At 37.8% G+C, this 20,727-nt stretch overlaps 1 protein-coding gene and 1 pseudogene across 2 annotated transcripts in view; both read left to right on the forward strand.

Moving 5' to 3' along the window:
• The window catches only part of LOC104658696, a 258,849-nt gene that overhangs the window by 226,610 nt on the left and 11,512 nt on the right, over positions 1-20,727 (forward strand). The gene's annotated exons all lie outside the window — the stretch shown is intronic.
• On the forward strand, positions 570-1,999 carry LOC104658695 (annotated as a pseudogene). The gene has a single exon (XR_004053137.1). The product of XR_004053137.1 is annotated as an L-lactate dehydrogenase A chain-like (transcript).

Genomic DNA, 20,727 nt, shown 5'->3' on the forward strand with positions numbered 1-20,727 from the left:
AGAAACAAGGTCAGTTTTCTATTATGTCTGATGACTGTTTCCAGGAAAGTTTGGTTAGCCAAACCACATGGATTCTTGATCTCTATTGTAAATTGCCAAAAGGGACATCCACCCACGGAAATTGTTACACTTTCTTTTTAAATATTGGCATCTGTAAGCTCCTCATGGTAAGAGGAGTAAAATTTTGAGAAGTCTGAAAAGATATAACTCCTAAGATCCAGCAAATGAAAAACACTGTCTTTCATAAGTGGAAGGTCTATCCCCATTGGATATGCTAGAAGGTTGGAAAATCATTCTCGATATGAGAGAGACTTTGTGGAGGTGACTTAGCCTTCATAATGGTCTCTGATGAAGCTGTACTTGATATTTTATAATATATTCTAATTTAAAATGATACTCTTAACAAATCAGCCATTTATATAGTCATTTAACACCTGAGACATTACAATTAAAATAAGAACGGCATTAACGGTGCTGCAGCCGCTGCTGCCAATTCTGGATCTCATTGCCGCATGTCCCCGACGACCGCCTGACGTGCATTCCCGATTCCTTTTGGTTCCAAGTCCAATATGGCAACCCTCAAGGATCAGCTGATTCATAATCTTCTAAAGGAAGAACAGACCCCCCAGAATAAGATTATAGTTGTTGGGGTTGGTGCTGTTGGCATGGCCTGTGCCATCAGTATCTTAATGAAGGACTTGGCAGATGAACTTGCTCTTGCTGATGTCATCGAAGACAAATTGAAGGGAGAGATGATGAATCTCCAACATGGCATCCTTTTCCTTAGAATACCAAAGATTGTCTCTGGCAAAGACTATAGTGTAACTGCAAACTCCAAGCTGGTCATTATCACGGCTGGGGCACGTCAACAAGAGGGAGAAAGCCCTCTTAATTTGGTCCAGTGTAACGTGAACATCTTTAAATTCATTGTTCCTAATGTTGGAAAATACAGGCCGAACTGCAAGTTGCTTATTGTTTCAAATCCAGTGGATATCTTGACCTACGTGGCTTGGAAGATAAGTGGTTTTCCCAAAAACCGTGTTATTGGAAGTGGTTGCAATCTGGATTCAGCCAGATTCCGTTACCCGATGGGGGAAAGGCTGGGAGTTCACCCATTAAGCTGTCGTGGGTAGGTCCTTGGGGAACATGGAGATTCCAGTGTGCCTGTATGGAGTGGAATGAATGTTGCTGGTGTCTCCCTGAAGACTCTGCACCCAGATTTAGGGACTGACAAAGATAAGGAACAGTGGAACGAGGTTCACAAGCAGGTGGTTGAGAGTGCTTATGAGGTGATCAAACTCAAAGGCTACACATCCTGGGTCACTGGACTCTCTGTAGCAGATTTGACAGAGAGTATAATGAAGAATCTTAAGTGGGTGCACCCAGTTTCCACCATGTTTAAGGGTCTCTATGGAATAAAGGATGATGTCTTCCTTAGTGTTCCTTGCATTTTGGGACAGAATGGAATCTCAGACCTTGTGAAGGTGACTCAGACTCCTGAGGAAGAGGCCCATTTGAAGAAGAGTGCAGATAGACTTTGGGGGATCCAAAAAGAGCTGCAATTTTAAAGTCTTCTGATGTCATACCATTTCACTAGGCTACAACAGGATTCTAGTTGGAGGTTGTGCATGTTGTCCTTTTTATCTGATCTGTGATTAAAGCAGTAATATTTTAAGATGGACTGGGAAAAGCATTAACTCCTGAAGTTAGAAATAGGAATGGTTTGTGAAATCCACAGCTATATCCTGATGCTAGATGGTATTAATCTTGTGTAGTCCTAAACTGGTTAGTGTGAAATAGTTCTGATGTACCACTGCCGATTCTGTATGTGCTGCATTTGCCCCTTGAGCCAGGTGGATGTTTACTGTGTGTTATATAATTTCCTGGCTCCTTCACTGAACATGCCTAGTCCAACATTTTTTCCCAGTCAGTCACATCCTGGGATCCAGTGTATAAATCCAATATCGTATGTCTTGTGCATAATTGTTCCAAAGGATCTTATTTTGTGAACTGTATATATCAGTAGTGTACATTACCATATAACATAAAAAGATCTACATATAAACAATGCAACCAACTATCCAAGTGTTATACCAACTAAAACCCCCAATAAACCTTGAACAGTGGGAAAAAAAAGGCATTAACTAATTCATGTATTTATTTCATGCAACAAATATTTATTGAGCACCTTGCAAGGGACAGAAACAGTGAGAAAAGTGACCAAGATAAAAATATTTCTACTTTCATGATACTTTCACCTTAATGAAGTAATACATTATGGGAAAATGTGTTTTTTAATGTTATACTTTATATTTCGAAAGGGAAGTATTTGGATAACTTCAGCAGATCTTGCAATCATGATATTTTTGTATTGCTTGGGATATACTCTTGTTGATTCCTGCATGTTCTTCATTTTTGCAAACTTGTGATAACATAAAGCCTTTTTGAGACAGGTGGCAGACTTTGCCTAAGGTTAGTCTTGAATGCAATAATGTTAACTTACAAAAGATTTAACTTAAGGATGCTACTCACTTGCAGTACTAATTGGATTTCTTTCCTGACCCAGTGAAATTGAGAATTTACTAGATACTCATGATTATACAAAGGTATATCAGCCTGTTCTTTAAATATTATATCATCCCTTTTGTGGAGATACAATCAGGCATTTTGTATCTACTCATTGTGGACATTCTTACTAATAAATCTGAAACGTATTAGTCAAATAGTTGACACAATTAATTTGTTTAGGTCTCAAAAGAAAGGCAAAGTTTTGATAGTTTGCAGAGCATTTTAGCATTATTGGTCATTAATTTCCAGATGTTATTACTCTTGAAAACACATGTGACCATGGCTATTAGCATATAATATATTGTACTTCTAGTTTATTTTTATGATGCTGTTTAAAAAACACACAGTTTACATGTATGAGTTCAAAGTGAGATAACAACTCTGACAATTATATGGTGCCTGCAACTAGAGTAAGCCAGATATTCTCCATGTTATACTACATAAATGAGTCTTCGATTACTTGTTACCTCTGATGCTACTAATTACTAAAATGAAATATCAAAAGTTGTGAATATTTAATCTTTAAGACAAATTAGAAGAATTCAAGGCTATCCATATAATATCACTAATTACTATACATTATGCATTATGATGTATTTCTTGAAGAGGCAGAAGTGAAACTTTATAAACCTGGGAATGCCTATGGGAGTGCATGTATATGTGACTTGCATTTGTCCTATGTATATGGTGGATACTCATATGATAGCCTTTAGTCCAGGCAGACCTTGGCCTGGCCCAAATCTTAGTCTAGTACTAAATGATCTGCTTCTCTGACTGTCCTACAGCCTCTACCTCCACCAACATATTTTCATCTCATATTGTTCTGACAAATATATTTCAATTATTTTCATTAAATATTCAGATTCAGAGTTTAAAATTTAATTATTTAAATTAAATTTAAGAGTTTAAAAATTTATTTTTATTAACTAGTCAGATTCAGAGTTAAAAATGCCCGTTACACACAAAACCCACTTAATTTGCAAATTTCAAACCTTGTATATGTGTTTTTCAGTCACCTTATTTACCTCTTGACTTAAATATATATCAATTTTTTTTGTACAATGGTCCTTGCCTTTATTGTAAGCTGCTGCAAATCCATTTGGGGAAGAGGTTATTTATGATTTGTAGCAACAGTCAGAGTCTAGTCAGGAAAACACACAGTACTCTAGGTATTTCAAATAGAGGGCCTTTTTCCAGGCAATTAGTAACACAGGTGAAAAAAGAACTAGAAAGCCAAACAAAGAACAGAGGAAACCCAAGAATTTGCAGCAGCAGGAAGTAGCTACCATGCCTAGGTCTGAAGGGTGAAAATGCATGGAGGGGGTGGTTTACCAGAATCCAGGTGCCAAAGCCATCTGGCAAACCTGTCTAGTGGAATCTGAAGCAATGCAGGTTGCCAGAATTTCTTCTTGGGAACGGAGAGAGGAAAATATCCTGATTTCTCCCATCTTCCCATCATCCCCTTCCCTAACTCCCTAATCCATTTCCAGTACCTCCTTTTGACAAAGTCTGGCAAGAAACTAGCACACACAGAGTCTTGCTGGGGTCGACTGTGACGTGACACAGAACAGAGCAGAGGAAGACTAAGAAATGGTTCTGTAAGCAAACAGAACAAAGACAAAGATATGGGTCAAGCAATCAAGACAAATAATCTTTTATTCATATTCATGGTATCCCCCAGAGAAAATAAACTGATAATTGCTAATAAAAAAACAAGCACTATATTCCTTGATTAGCTTGATTCCTTTGATTAGATTACAACAAAGTTGGAATGACTTTCAGTACTTATTTTTAGGAAAAATATATCTCTTATTAGTTTAATAAGAAAATATTTATCCTATAAAATATGGTATACCGAGCTTTTATGAAGTTTGAATGATTAAAATTAAGCCTTGGCTGGATTTCATCAAATTCAGTGTGGAGCTTTGGAGACTCATTGAACAGTTCTTTCCTTAGATAATTACCTTGCTTAGAAGTGCTTCCTGTCCAGATAGAATTCCCGATTTTTTTTCACTTATTAAAAGAAGTTGGTGCCTTCATAACTTTATAAATGGAGTAAAGCACGAATACATTTTCTAGGAAGAGTGATCTTGTTTATTGAAATCAAACTATTTTAACTAGAATTATAGTAAGAAAAATTCCAACCACAGTGATATTTAAAATGGTTTTATTCTCTCTCTTTCTTAGCTTTTTTCCATCTCTTTTTGTAAGTCATATACACTCGAACAAACTAATAATAATAGTAAGATCTAGTTTCGAGGTAGTGGACTGCAACATTGAAGTCTGTAGACTTCTTTGCAAAGAAAAATGTTTCTTGGCATTAAAAGTTTTTCTATCCAATACAAAATTCTGAGTGAGATACATCAATAGAGTGTATAGGAGTTCCTCCACTCTGGTCAGCTTATTCTATGGAGTGAGACTGATACTGCTGCTTATCTCACAGTTTTGTTATGATAGTTAACATTTATTAAACTCAGACTAATGTTTGACACATAGTAAATAATAAAGAAATGCTTACAGAATAAATAAATACATTCATAAATAAGTTGATCTCTGTTGAAGTCATGCCATATTAATTACAATCCACATGCTAGAGTGTGTGATATTCTCTCTGCCTGGTTCCCCACCTCTCTTTCTATTATTTAAATCCTATTATTCTTCAAGGACTGTGCAGATCCCACCTGTCTAAGCCTTTCAGGACAGACAGCTCTGGACTATACTAACTATGTTTCTCCTTCAGTCATTTGCACTTCTGCACCAATATCCTATTTGCTTTATTTAGCCTTTACCATTGGTTGTTAACCAGGCAAAGACATTAGAATTCCCTGGGTTGCTTTTCTACAATGTATATCCCTAGGTCAAACCCCTAGAATTTTTAGATTCAGTGAGTCCTGCCTGGCACCAAAACATGCACATTTTGATAGGGTTCTTCAGCGAAGCCAATATAAGCCACTAGTCAAGATACACTGGTCAAAATTATCTTTTGTTGCCAGTATGTAGATTTTCTTTATCAACACAAATATAAACATCTTGAAGACATAGACCATGCTTTGTTTTTCTTATGTAAACATGGCCACTACTGAATAACAGTCCTCTTTCATGTTTCATTGTAAGATCTCTGAGAGTGGCACCCAGATTATGCCTTGCCAGTGGGTTGGGGAGTGTATTCATTCTCATGCTGCTAATAAAAACATACCTGAGACTGGGCAATTTATAAAAAAAGAGAGGGTTAATGGACTCATGTGGCTGAGGCGGCCTCATAATCATGGCAGAATGTGAAAGGCACATCTTACGTGGTGGCAGGCAAGAGAGAATGTGAGCCAAGCAAAAGGGGAAACCCCTTATAAAACTGTCAGATCTCAATGACTACCATGAGAATAGTATGGGGAAAACCACCCCCATGATTCAGTTGTCTCCAAAATGAGTCTCTCCCACAACACTGGGAGTTATAGGATCTACAATTCAAGATGAGATTTGGGTGGGGACACCGCCACACCATATCAGAGAGGGACAAAGAGAGCCACAGGTAGATCATTCAACTGTTGCCACAATTATGCTATGTCCTGAATAACCACAAATCTTCGGTGATATACCAAAAAGGCACTCTCATTCATGTTTCTGGAATCAGCAGGAATAGCCTAGGCACCTGTGCTGATCCTGGCTGGGCTTTCTCACATGTTTGTGGGGTCAGCTGACTGCTGGCTGGGCCCAACTCACTCATGTATCTGTGAGCTGACACTGTTCCATGTGACTTTGGTCTTCCTCCTCAGACCAGAAGGCTAGTCAATGCAAATTTTGTCTTGGCAATAATGGAGGACAAGAGGGCAAACGCAGATGTGCAATCTCATTTCAAGCCTCTATTGTACTGCATTGGCCAAAGCAAGTCAAGTGGTAAAAGCCCACTCATGCAAGGTGAGTACTGTGCATTACATGACAAAAGCTGTAAATATGAGGAGGTGGGAAGAGTTCATGTCATTTTCTCCGCATGAAGCTCTTGTTAATGTCTCTCTTCTGCACTGCACCCACTCTGGTACCTTCCTGAAGGTTATTTCTTATTGCTTATAATTCTGATATAATGTCTTTAAAACAACCTTATCACCCTGAGTAAGCAAGTAAGGGATCTTGTTCAGAGAAAAATGTTGCAAATAAACAATCACATTAATGCTATTTCATTTGCCATTAAATAGAAAAATACCACCCTGTATTCCACAGACTTGACATCAGCAGAATATGTCACACTTCATTAGACTAGAACATCAAATGCAGAAAACAAAATATTTGCTGTTCAGTAGGATTATCTGCTACTCGAACAAGGTTTGAGGAATTGTCAAGATGATGTGTTTGAATCCAGGACATTAAAACAAGAACGATGACTGAAAAATATGTTAAAAATCCCACACATTTGCTTTGAAAGGATACAGCATCTTGTTATCACTTGTGATTTGACCGTTGGTTCCTTCTTTATTACCTGTGTCGTTGCTTAGTGAACTGTTGCAAAGCAACCTGTGAGGTATGCTATAAAAATTCAATTTACTAATACCAGAGAATCACCATGGGGAAGAATGGGAGTTTTTGCTAAGTTCCCTGGGATCTAACAAGGCCATGCCATGTTTTTGTCTGAGGGACTTTGTCTCTTAACGGATCAAAAACTTACAATATAGTATGGCATAACCAACTGTATCTATAGACAAACAGTAGCCAAAATAATAGATAAATTACTATAGCCATTTTTCTGAATTAATATGCTCATTTTCTATATTTGATTCTTTACTTGCTCTCAGGTAGGTACTTCATTGGCTCCTGGTGAGAGATTGATCAGATACATGAATATTAAATAAACTATTGGAAATTGCTTTACAACCCTGCTTTGCCCTTATTCTTCTGTGGAATTTTAGGCAAATCACTTAGCTGATTGATATTCTTATCTAAAAGAAACAATACAATTTGGATATATAGTTAGCAAGGGCCCTTGCCTATGTAGCTGAACAACAGATAATGGACCTGAAGTAAACTCTAAGTCTGTCAACTACACACCTTTGTTCAGAATCACAATGTATGCGTAGGTTTATATTTTATTAAAGCTGTGCTGTTTTATTTGATTTCTCTTTCTGAAAAGAAGAATATTAACTTGTAAAATAAAGAAAACAAAAGGCAGCATAGAGAAGCAGACTATGTGGTTTGGCTGTGTCCCCACCTAAATCTCATCTTGAATTGTAGTTTCCGAAATCCCCACATGTTGTGGGAGGGACCAGGTGGAGATAATTGAATCATGGGAGCAGTTTTCCCCATCCTGCTCTCATGATAGCGAGTTCGTTTTCACAAGATCTGATGGTTTTATAAGTCTTCCCCCTTTGCTGGGTACTCATTCTTCTCTACCCTGCCACTTTGTGAAGAAGGATGTGTTTGCTTCCCCTTCTGCCATGATTGCACATTTCCTGAGGCCTGCAGAACTGTGAGCCAATTAAACCTCTTTCCTGTGTAAATTACCCAGTCTAATGATGTCCTTATAGCAGCGTGAGAATGGACTAATATACTAGGGTGTGGGCTTATGCAACATACCTAGTCCAGTTCAATCTCATTACCTTGCACTGATGATGAGATTCTCGGTCACAACTACAGAAATAACTAAAGCAGGTGGTGATTTTTATATAACTGAAAAGTTTCTTCTCAGACTATAATTGCTAGAGGAGAAAAAAACAGAGAAGCATGAGAATGTTACATGTGCAATTACCAAGGAACATGAGAACAGGTCCATTTTCCTAGTAAGTCAGAAACCATAGTTTTCCACAGCATTAAGAACTCTCTCCCTCTTGCACGAATGTACATATATATGTCCACTTTGTTTTCAGGCAATAGCCCAGCGGGATCAAGCTGGGCACAAAGTTGGGCCCTCAGGAGAGTGGGTTAAAGGCCTAGTTTCCCTTTCTTATTTGGAAAATGCTGTGGAACTAACATTGTAATTTATCTTGCAATCAGAAAGGAGAAATAATAGCTTTGGGATTCAGTTCTTTTATGAACTCTTTGGTAAACTATGCAGGTAGTGTGAATTGCAGTAAGGAAAATTTAGCCAGCACTTGGATGAGCTACGCTGAACTTAGGACACTATATAATCAAGAGATGTTGACAGAATGTTTCTACAGGAGGATGAGGGGAGCAATGGCTGGCCCTGACTTGGGACCAGCTCACATTCACCTTGGGAAAGGGAAGGTTGTAATGGAAACAAAGCTAGTGGTGGAGAATAAATTATTTCAGAATGTTTGTTATCAAGAGAGTTTGAATCTTTGTGCCTTGTATGTGGATAAATAGGCAATGAGTAGAAGAGCACAGTGCTATGAATGTTTGATAACCCAATGATAGCTTGATGTCAAAGCTACTGATAAGTATATGCCATTTTAACTTCATTTGATTGCAGCAGTAGGACAAACTAAAACTGAAACACAATAATTTTCAGGATTTAAAAGTTTAAAAATTCAAGCTGCATGGTATTGTCTTAGAAGGGAGCAAAGAGGACAAAGTCATTCTTGTAATGGCAAAAAAAAGATGAGTCATGGAAAAATGGTTAAAGCTTAGATTCATAATTTGATGCTCAGCTGTGACAAAGATCACCAATATATTCTACAAGAAAAGAGAATAAAATATTTTTAGGAGGCATCCTGTACATGAGGAAAAGTGCTCCACTTAATTTTGGGTTCTTGTTTCTATAAAAATAAATATTGTGAATCAATATAGGATTGATGGTGCTGTTGAGAACATTTGGTTATGTGACTCATGCTTTAGAACAGCACTTTCCTATCAGGCAACTAGCCAGAGATCCTCCTACTGCTGGAAAATGTGTTTAATCAGAAGACAGGCTTTAATTAGATAGGATCATGCAGCTTGCTAACTCTTCATCTCTAATTTTCCAGGAGCCATTTCCTCATCATAAGGATGCAGTAGCCATAATGATTCCAATCATCCAAAAGAGAAGACTTTAAAGTACAATAGTTAGCCATCAAAAAGAGAAGGCTAATTTCCAGTTATGAGAGCATTTTCCAAAGGCAAATATTCCTTTTGTTCTGGATAGATGTATTTTTGCCTATTTCTACCTTTTTTGGGCTCCATTTTCTTGCCCTTGAATAGCTAAGTTCTCTGCTAACTGTTCTGAATTCAGTAACTTTCTCTACTCCAGAAACTTTTCCAGTTATTTTTTTTAGCACTAGCCAAATTGTCTACATTGCCTAAATAAGTAAAAAGATGGCACATGAAATAAAAATGCCCAACAAAAAATTTGGAGAAATCTCTCATGATATGTGGAATTTTAATAGATGTAAAGTAAAAAATAATGATTGTCAAATATTTGGGCAATCATGAGCTAAATGAACAGAATTTTTTTGCTGTAGAATTTATCAGTGTGTTTGCTCTACTGATATATGTAGGCACATTTATGAAGCAGGTTCACTGTGCATTGGTTACCAACTTGTCTGAGTCTAGTGAGGCCCAATACCCACACACACAGCAAGTTGATTGAAGTGGGTTTATTATATATAGATGGGCAGCAAGAGACAACAGAATTCTAGTATTCATTGCCAACTAATCCCAGAAGCCTCAGGAAAGCTGCCTGGGGTAGATGGAGTTTTTACAGCATGTGTCCCAATTGCATCACAGCTGGTGGACCCCAAAAAGCAGCCCATCCTGGGTAACATGACATGCTGGGCTAAAGCATTGAAGGACATCCTGTTTCAGGGTTGGGGGTAGTAGGGAACTGGAACAGAGCCCAGACTGTTCCAGCCAATTTCCTCCTTATCTCAGGATTTTGCATTCTCGCACATACTGCAGTTATTCTTGAGAACTACACGAGGAAAAGGGAGGAGAACTGGATTGAGTCCCTGCCACCTGGAGAGCTGTCCAGCATCATTGGCATTAGACTTCCTGGTCTTTCCACCTCCATGATATTTTCTTGGGAAAAGGGGACATGGGGGAAGGAGTTTTCTCATTTGAGTAACTAGTAATATTACCATTTTATTTCAAACCCATTGTAAGATCATACTTTTCCACCATGTCGCCTATTAAAAAGTTTGAAAATGGCTTCATGATTCCCACTATTAAGGAGAAAGAAAACCTGATTCCGGGCCAGGCTCGGTGGCTCAAGCCTGTAATCCCAGCACTTTGGGAGGCCGAGACGGGCGGATCACGAGGTCAGGAGATCGAGACCATCCTGGCTAACACGGTGAAACCCCCTCTCTACTAAAAAATACAAAAAGCTAGCCGGGCGAGGTGGCGGGCGCCTGTAGTCACAGCTACTCGGGAGGCTGAGGCAGGAGAATGGCGTAAACCCGGGAGGCGGAGCTTGCAGTGAGCTGAGATCCGGCCACTGCACTCCAGCCTGGGCAACAGAGGGAGACTCTGTCTCAAAAAAAAAAAAAAAAAAGAAAAAGAAAAAAAAAGAAAACCTGATTCCACTATAAAGAAGAAAGAAAACCTGATTCCATGTGACTCACAGCATACATTAAGCTTTATGTTAGTCAAAATAAACTAGGCAAATGGGGGTGCCCAATCTCTAAGTTTTAGCCCCTCAGTCTTTACTTTTTAGATACTTTGATGATAGAGATAGTCATAGCCCAATGGGCTAAGAATTGTTCATTACATTTTAACATTTTTTGAGGGTTATACATGTAAATGAAAATAAAGCTGCTCATTTGACATTATTTTTTAAACTAGAGCATATATTTATTGATTATTTGATTGGTATATACTGAAAACTATAATCCATATAAATATTTGGCTTAATCCATGCTATCATCTCATTTGCTAAGCCCTAGCTTAAGCTACTATCATCTCTTTCCTGACAATTTTAATCACCTCCTGTTAGTCTCCTTGTTTACACCCAGGTCACATTACAGCCTGTTCATCACCCAGCAGCCAGGGGGATTAATTTAAAGCATAAATGAATCCAGACCATGTTCTTTGCTGCTCTGAATCATCAAATGATGTCCTGTGGTATGCAGAATTCAAAGATGGCCCTCAGATTTCCATACCCTCATGTAAAGCATCTTGTGTAATTGTTTGGAAGAATAACCTCTTGAACGTTAACGGGACTTGCAAATATGATGGGATTTCACTCAAGATTGTTACAGTATATCACAAAATGGATTTTGTAAATGTAATTAAAGTCCCAATTCAAACCTTGCCTTCAGCTAATTAAAAGGGACATTATCCTGAGCAGGCCTGAGCTAATCGAATGAGCCCTTCAGAGGGATCCAGGTCTTCCTGGAGGTCAGAGAGATTTGTTGTCAGCAAGATGTTCCCCTGCTGTCTTGGAAGAAAGCAGTCATGTTGATGGAAGGAGGAGAGGAGGAGACAGTTGGCAAAGGTTTGAGAGCAGCCTCTAGGAGCTGTGAGTGATCCTTGGCTGACATCCAACAAAAAGACAGAGACCTCAGGCCTACAACTGCAGGGAAATGAATTCTACAAATGACCTGAGTATAATGGAAGAGCACCCCAAGCCTCAGATGAGAGCATAGTCACTGCCAACGCCTGGCTTGTAGCCTGGCCAGATTCTGAGCAGAGAACCTTGCAATGCCATGCTAGATTCCTGACCCATAGGAACTGTAAGATAATCAATTTGTGTTGGTTTAAGCTTTTATGTTTGTAGTAATTTGTTATGTAGAGAAATAATATACTTTCTATCTCTAACAGAAGAATATATGCATGGCTTTAGTAAGGATTTTGGATTTTATTCTGGGTTCTGGCCTTCTCTTTGTCATCATCTTCTATTCTGTCCATGGTTCACACTGCTTCAGCCACACTGCTTTCACAGCTCTTGGAACACTGTGGTGTGCTCTTGCCTAAGGGCCTCTGTTCTTATTGTTTCCTATTCCTGGAGCCCCCCTGCGTCAGGGCATCCACATGGCTTCCTATCACACATCATTCAGATTAGTGAGAATAAGCTAACTCGTCTAGTCAGGACAGGCAGGAGTTCTGCTGTGCCAATAAATAATCCCTAAATCTCAATGACTTAAAACAACAAAAGTTATTTAAAAGTTTGTTATTCCTTTTTCCTATATGTTTAGTATAGATCAACCAGATGGCTTTCCTCATCACAGGCACGAGGGTCCCAGGCTGACTGAGGCTTCCCATCTTGTAATGGATTTTTTTTATTAATGTTAGCATAGTATACATTTCTCTATCACTTTACTCTCCTGGATCTCATTACATTTAATCTATTTGTGTCTTTACATTGAAAATGGATTTCTTATAGACAAAAAATAGTTTTTTTTCCTTTTTAAGTCCGCTCTGACAGTTTCTTTTAATTGTTATATTTAGATCACTGACATTTAAAGCAATTATTGGTATAATTGCATTAATATCCACCATGTTTGTTACTATTGTCTATTTTTGACTTTGTTCTGTGTTTCTTTTCCTTTTTTATATTTGTCTTGTATCTTCTGCCTCCTCTGCTTTTAATATATGATTTTTTCAGCCTATCAGTTTTATCATTTTTTAAACTTTCTTTAGTAATTTTCCTTGAGTTTGAGTATACACTTATAACTAATACAAGTCTGCTTTTAAATAACAATGTGCCACTTCATGGGCAGTACAAGTACTTTATAGCAAAATATTCTCAAATTCTTCCTCCCACTCTGTAATATTACTGCCATTCATTTGTCTATAAGCTATAATTACTGAATATATGGTAGATATTATTTTAAACAAGCTTTTTTTGTTAAATTCAAATAAGAAATTTTATTGTACCTTTATTACTTCTCTAATGTGCTTCCTTTTTTATGTAGATCTGAGTTTCTGACATATATTTTCCTTCTTTCTGAAAAATTTCTGTTTTATATTCAATGGAAAGTAGGTCTACTGGTGAAAAATTTCCTCAATTTTTGTTTGTCTGAGAAAGTCCTCATTTCTCCTTCACTTTTGAATGATAATTTGATAAAATACAGAATTCTAGAGATTTTCTCCAACACTTTAAATATTCTACTCCAGTCTCTTCTTGCTTAATACCTATGTGGTTTCTGAAAACAAGTCCATTATGATTATTGCCCTTCACCCTGTATAGATAGGATGTTTTTCTCTTCGGCTTCTCTCAAGATTTTTTCTTTGTCTTTGATTTTCTGTAGTTTGAATATGATATGCCTAGCTATGTGAATACACACACACACACACACATGCACACACACACACACACAGATGCAGGTGTGTGTGTGTGTGTGTTTGTGTGTGTATTCTCCTGCTTGGTGTTCTCTGAGTTTTCTGGATCTTTGATTCTGTGTCTATCATTTGTTTGGGAAAACTCTTAGTCATTATTGTCTAGATTTTTTCTTCCGTTCTCTCTATCCTCTTTCTCATATTCCCATTATGCATATATTACACATTTCGTAATAGTTTAACAATTCTTGGATATTCTGTTCCATCTTTATCTATTCTTTTCTCTTTTTGTATTTTAGTTTTAGAGGTTTCTTTTGACACTTTCTTCCTGCCTATGATTCTTTTCTTGGACATATCTAGTCCATTGATGAGCTTATAAAAGACGTTTTCATTTATTATAGTGTTTTTGATCTCTAGCATTTACATTTTTTCTTAGAGTTCCCATCTCTCTGCTTTTATTACCCACATGTTATTGCAGGTTGTACACTTTTTTCCCTTATAGCCCTCAGCATATAAATCAAAGTTTTAAATCCCTAGTCTGATATTCCTACATCCCTGGCATGTCTGCATCTGTTCTGATGCTTGTTCTGTCTCTTCAAACTGTTTTAGCAAGTCTTGTGATTTTTTTGTTGTAAGCTAAACATGATGCACTGACTAAAAGGCACTGAGGTTAACTCTCCTTTAGTGAAAGGTTTATCTAGTTAAGAGGTAGATTGTATTTACTATTGGCTGTAGCTGTAAGTGTCGGAGGCTCAAGTTTTCTTTGTTCTCATTTTCTCTCCCCTGTTGCCTTTGCGTTTCCTTAGAAACTTCTAAAATAAGGTCAGAAACATGCAGTTCTTTCCATTGTATTCCCCTGTGTTATATGGGAGCCTTATTAATATGATGGTGAGGTGTGTGGAGAGAGGAAGCATTCTCTAACTCTATGCTTTGGTCTCAGTCCTTTAGTGAGCCCGTGCCTGTGCAAGTGCTTCCCAGTCTCCCTTCCTTTTAGTGGATGTGGGAAAGATAAAGGGGTCTGGGGTTGGGTATTTCCATTTTTCTAGGTCAGTTAGATTTTGGTAAAACCTTAGTCAGTTAGGTCCTGCTAAAAGATGTTCTCCTGAGGGTATGCCTTGTTAATAAGAGCAGAAGGCTCTCAGTATATTTCAAAATAGCTACTCTCTTCTTCCTCTGCAGGAAGCACCAGAGGATTTTTCTTAGATATTCAGTGTGAAAACCTGGTGAGTCTTGTAGGTAAAATTCCCTGAAGTGTGGAGTGCCCCTAAGACTGAGCTTTGCTGGAGTTTTTAACTCTAAAAGTTGCTTACGTTGTGCCTCTAGCAATTCCATCAATTACCATTCAGGTTTCCCTACCCCAGTACTGGTTCACATGGATATTTCTACACCTTCTGTAAGTTGTAGTTCTCTGTATCATCTACCTGTCTCTCCAGTTCTGGGGACAGGTGTTTGCCCTGTGACCTCAGTTTTCTGAAGGATCTAAAAATAGTTGTCGATTTTTAGTTTGGTCAGCTTTCTTCTTGCTGAATGGACAGGAGGAATGACTTTCAAGACCGTTTCCTGCTGGACTAGAAACTAGAAACGGTAATACCACTATGGGACTGAAAGCTTTGACACAGCATGGGGAAACACATTAGAGAACTGCACACTGGCTCCTAAATTCCTCAGCCTGACAGTGACACATCATTTCTATTCATATTTCATTGGCCGAAGTAAGTCATATTGTAACATCCAATTTTTAAAGTGTGAGTAATCTAACCCTCCTGTGTTTGTGGAAAAAGAGAACAAGAAGTGCTGGGGAACATTATTAAAGTTGAGCAGAGGACTCTATATAGGGTATTACTAACTCTATCTACCACTTTGCTTTCTTATCATATAATATTTTCTCCCTGGCATTTGACAATACCATATTTTACCATAGGATATTACAAAGAAACCTATTATGCTAGATACTCTGTTTGTTGTTTGTCTCCCCACTCCCATCTACACCAATGTGAGCACCACAGGAACAGGAATTTTATCTCTATCCCCAAAATAATATCTCCACTTTAATCCCCTGAACACAGGATATTCTAGGCTCTGTACACATTGGGTGAATGGCTTAGTGAATGTTTGTTTGTTTAAACCCTGAGAACCCTGAAAGATAAACTCTTGCTTGAATCCACTATAATAGCCAAATCAGGCACAGAAACTGTCTCTATGACCAGAATGAAGCTGATAAAACTTGTGCAGAGCCTTTGTCACACTGGCTGGGTGCATTCTTTGCTATCAGACAGCAAGGAGAGAAAGAAAATGCGTCAGAAGTTCCTTAGGAATATGGTGCTATTTTAAGGCAAATGCATAGAAAAATGAGATTGAAAATAAGCTTAGAGTTTTAAGTAATGTAGTCAAAAGTGTCAATAACTTGAAAAAGAGACAATTCTCAATTTAAAAATCTTCCCATCTCAGTTTTATGTTGATAACCAAGGATATGCAGCTTTCATTTCTCACTAAAAAGCAAAAAGCTAAATCATGTCTTGAATATGAAATGTAGATGCAGTGCTTGGAACATTCTCCTTCTTAAGGAACAGACCTGCCAGATCCTGGGGTGCTTGAAATGCATGCTTCCTGCTGGTTCAGTATCACCATCTTTGAGCTTCTTTATGCTTATTGTTCACTCTGAGCTTAATGAGTGCATTCAGGCATGTAATGAAGAACAACACTATCACACAAACACTTTATTGAAGTCCAAAGATATGGTGGTTTTATTAGTTATATTATTCAGTAGAGTAAATTTGCAATTTATTTAAAAATACATCAATTGGGTGACATCTGGAACACTGGTGCATTGACACTCACAATATTAGCAGCCATGCTATAAAAGAAAATCTTAAATGGATGGCATTTTGTTACAGTGAGTGTACAGTTTTTGTCTGTCTACGTACTAGAGGAAATACATGAGAGCAACGCAATTGTGAATCACAAGTCCTTCTGGTATGAAATTCATCCTAACTAAGCTTAAAACATTTGATAGCCAAAAAGGCATGAGCCTCCATGGCAAATAGTTCTCATTTTCACCTCTGCTAGCCTCAGTTAATGGAATGAATATATGACTAGAGGGCAGGTGAACCCCGCTAGCTATCCAAGAGTAACTTGATCTAAGCAATACACTTGTCTTATGTTTTTATCTTTCTTTTCTTTTTTGGTTAATTTTTATGTATTTATTTTTATTATTGGTTTTTTATTATACTTTAAGTTCTGGGATACATGGGCAGAAAGTGCAAATTCATTACATAGGTATACATGTGCCATGGTGGTTTGCTGCACCCTTCAACCCATCATCTACACTAGGTATTTCTCTTAACACTATCCCTCCACTAGCCCCCCACCCCGCAACAGGCCCCAGTGTGTGATGTTCCCCTTGCTGTGTCCATGTGCTCTCATTGTTCAACTCCCACTTACGAGTGAGAACATTCAGTGTTTGGTTTTCTGTTCCTGTGTTGGTTTGCTGAGAATGATGGTTTCCAGCTTCATCCATGTATCTGCAAAGGATATGAACTCGTCTTTTTTTTACAGCTGCATAGTATTCCATGGTGTATATGTGCCACATTTTCCATATGCAGTCTATCACTGATGGGCATTTGGGTTGGTTCCAAGTCTTCGCTACTGTGAATAGTGCTACAATAAACATATGTGTGCATATGTCTTTATAGTAGAATAATTTTTAATCCTTTGGGTATGTACCCAGTAATGGCATTGCTGGGTCAAATGATATTTCTGGTTCTAGATCCTTGAGGAATCACCACACTGTCTTCCACTATGGTTGAGCTAATTTACACTCCCACCAACAGTGTAAAAGTGTTCCTATTTCTCCACATCCTTTCCAGCATCTGTTGTTTCCTGGCTTTTTACTGATGGCCATTCTAACTGGCATGTGATGGTATCTCATTTTGTTTTTGATTTGCATTTCTCTAATGATCAGTGATGATGGGCTTTTTTTCATATACTTGTTGACTGCATAAATGTCTTCTTTTAAAAAGTGTCTGTTCATATCCTTCACCCACTTATTGAAGAAGTTGTTTGTTTTTTTATTGTAAATTTCTTTAAGTTCTTTGTAGATTGTAGATATTAGCCCTTTGTCAGATGAATAGATTCCAAATTTTTTCTCCCATTCTGTAGGTTGCCTGTTCACCCTGATGATAGCTTCCTTTGCTGTGCAAAAGCTCTTTAATTTAATTAGATCCCATTTGTCAGTTTTGGTTTTGTTGCAATTGCTTTTGGTGTTTTATTTATGAAGTCTTTGCCCATGCCTGTGTCCTGAATTGTATTGCCTAGGTTTTCTTCTAGGGTTTTTATGGTTTTTAGGTCATACATTTAAGTCCTTAATCCATCTTGAGTTAATTTTTGTATGAGGTGTAAGGAAGGGGTCCAGTTTCAGTTTTCTGCATATGGCTAGCCAGTTTTCCCAACACCATTTATTAAATAGTGAATCTTTTCCCCATTGCTTTTTTTTTTTGTCAGGTTAGTCAAAGATCAGATGGTTGCAGATGTGTGCCGTTATTTCTGAGGCCTCTGTTCTGTTCCATTGGTCTATATATCTGTTTTGGTAGCAGTACCATGCTGTTTTGGTTACTGTAGCCTTGTAGCATAGTTTGAAGTCAGATAGCCTGTGACGCCTCCAGCTTTGTTCTTTTGGCTTAGATTGTCTTGGCTATACGGGTTCTTTTTTGGTTTAGTCTATAATTTAAAGTAGTTTTTTCTAATTCTGTGAAGAAAGTCGATGGTAGCTTGATGGGGATAGCATTGAATATCTAAATTACTTTGGGCAGTATGGCCATTTTTACAGTATTGATTCTTACTATCCATGAGCATGAAATATTTTTCCATTTGTTTGTGTCCTCTCTCATTTCCTTGAGCAGTGGTTTGTAGTTCTCCTTGAAGAGGTCCTTCACATCCCTCATAAGTTGAATTCCTAGGTATTTTATTCCCTTTGTAGCAACTGTGAATTGGAGTTCACTCCTGATTTCACTCTCTGTTTGTCTGTTATTGGTGTACAGAAATGTTGGTGATTTTTGCACATTGATTTTGAATTCTGAGACTTTGCTGAAGTTGCTTATCAGCCTAAGGAAATTTTGGGCTGAGATGATGGGGTTTTCTAAATATACAATCAAGTCATCTGTAAACAGAGACAATTTGATTTCCTCTCTTCCTATTTGGATAGATTTAATTTCATTCTCTTGCCTGATTGCCCTGGACAGAACTTCCAATACGATGTTGAATAGGAGTGGTGAGAGAGGGCATCCTTGTCTTGTGCTGGTTTTCAAAGGAAGTGCTTCCAGCTTTTGCCCATTCAGTATGATATTGGCTGTTTGTCATAAATAGCTCTTATTTTGAGATACGTTCCATCAACACCTAGTGTCTTGAGAGTTTGTAGCACGAAGGGTGTTGAATTTTATCGAAGGCCTTTTCTGCATCTATTGAGACAACCATGTTTTTTTTTGTCATTTGTTCTGTTTATGTGATGGATTATGTTTATTGATTTGCGTATGTTGAACCACCCTTGCATCCCAGGGATGAAGCAGACTTGATCATGGTGGATAAGCTTTTTGATGTGCTGCTGGATTGGGTTTGCCAGTATTTTACTGAGGATTCTTGCATCAATGTTAATCAGGGACATTGGCCTGAAATTTTCTTTTTTTGTTGTGTCTCTGCCAGGTTTTGGTATCAGGATGATGCTGGTCTCATAAAATGAGTTAGGGAGGAGTCCCTCTTTTTCTATTGTTTTGAATAGTTTCAGAAGGAAGAGTACCAACTCCTCTTTGTACGTCTGGTAGAATTTGACTGTGAATCTGCCTGGTCTTAGGCTTTGCTTGGTTGGTAGCCTATTAATTACTGCCTCAATTTCAGAACTTGTTATTGGTCTATTCAGGGATTTGACTTCTTCCTGGTTTAGTCTTGTGAGGGTGTGTGTGTCCAGGAATTTATCCATTTCTTCTAGATTTTCTAGTTTATTTGTGTGGAGGTGTTTATAGTATTCTCTAATGGTAGTTTGTATTTCTGTGGGATCAGTGGTGATGTACTCTTTATCATTTTTATTGTGTCTATTTGATTCTTCTCTCTTTTTTCCTTTTTTAGTCTGGCTAGTGGTCTATCTATTTTGTTAATCTTTTCAAAAAAACCAGCTCCTGGATTCACTGATTCTTTGAAGGGTTTTTTTGTGTCTCTATCTCCTTCATTTCTGCTCTGATCTTAGTTGTTTCTTATCTTCTGGTCGCTTTTAAATTTGTTTGCTCTTGCTTCTCTAGTTCTTGTAATTGTAATATTAGGGTGTCAATTTTAGATCTTTCCTGCTTTCTCCTGTGGGCATTTAGTGCTATAAATTTCCCTCTAAACACTGCTTTAGCTGTGTCCCAGAGATTCTGGTATGTTGTGTCTTTGTTCTCATTAGTTTCAAAGAACTTTTTTATTTCGACCTTCATTTCGTTATTTACTCAGTAGCCATTCAGGAGCAGGTTGTTCAGTTTCCATATACTTGTGCAGTTTTGAGTGAGTTTCTTAATTCTAAGTTCTAATTTGATTGCACTGTGGTCTGAGAGACTGTTATGATTTCTGTCTTTTTCATTTGCTGAGGAGTGTTTTACTTCCAATTATGTGGTCAATTTTAGAATAAGTGCAATGTGGTGCTGAGAAGAATGTATGTCTTGTTGATTTAGGGTAGAGAGTCCTATAGATAACTATTAGGTCTGCTGGTCCAGAGCTGAGTTCAAGTCCTAAACATCCTTGTTAATTTTCTGTCCCATTGATTGGTCTAATATTGACAGTGGGGTGTTAATGTCTCCCACTATTATTCTGTGGGAGTCTAAGTCTCTTTGTAGGTCTCTAAGAGCTTGCTTTATGAATCTGGATGCTCCTGTATTAGATGCATATATATTTAGGCTAGTTAGCTCTTCTTGTTGCATTGATCCCTTTACCACTATATAATGCCCTTCTTTGTCTTTTTTGATCTCTGTTGGTTTAAATTTTTTTTTTTTTTTTTTTTTTTTTTTT

This window comes from Rhinopithecus roxellana, chromosome 14 (genome assembly GCF_007565055.1).
Source record: "Rhinopithecus roxellana isolate Shanxi Qingling chromosome 14, ASM756505v1, whole genome shotgun sequence".
NCBI lineage: Eukaryota > Metazoa > Chordata > Mammalia > Primates > Cercopithecidae > Rhinopithecus > Rhinopithecus roxellana.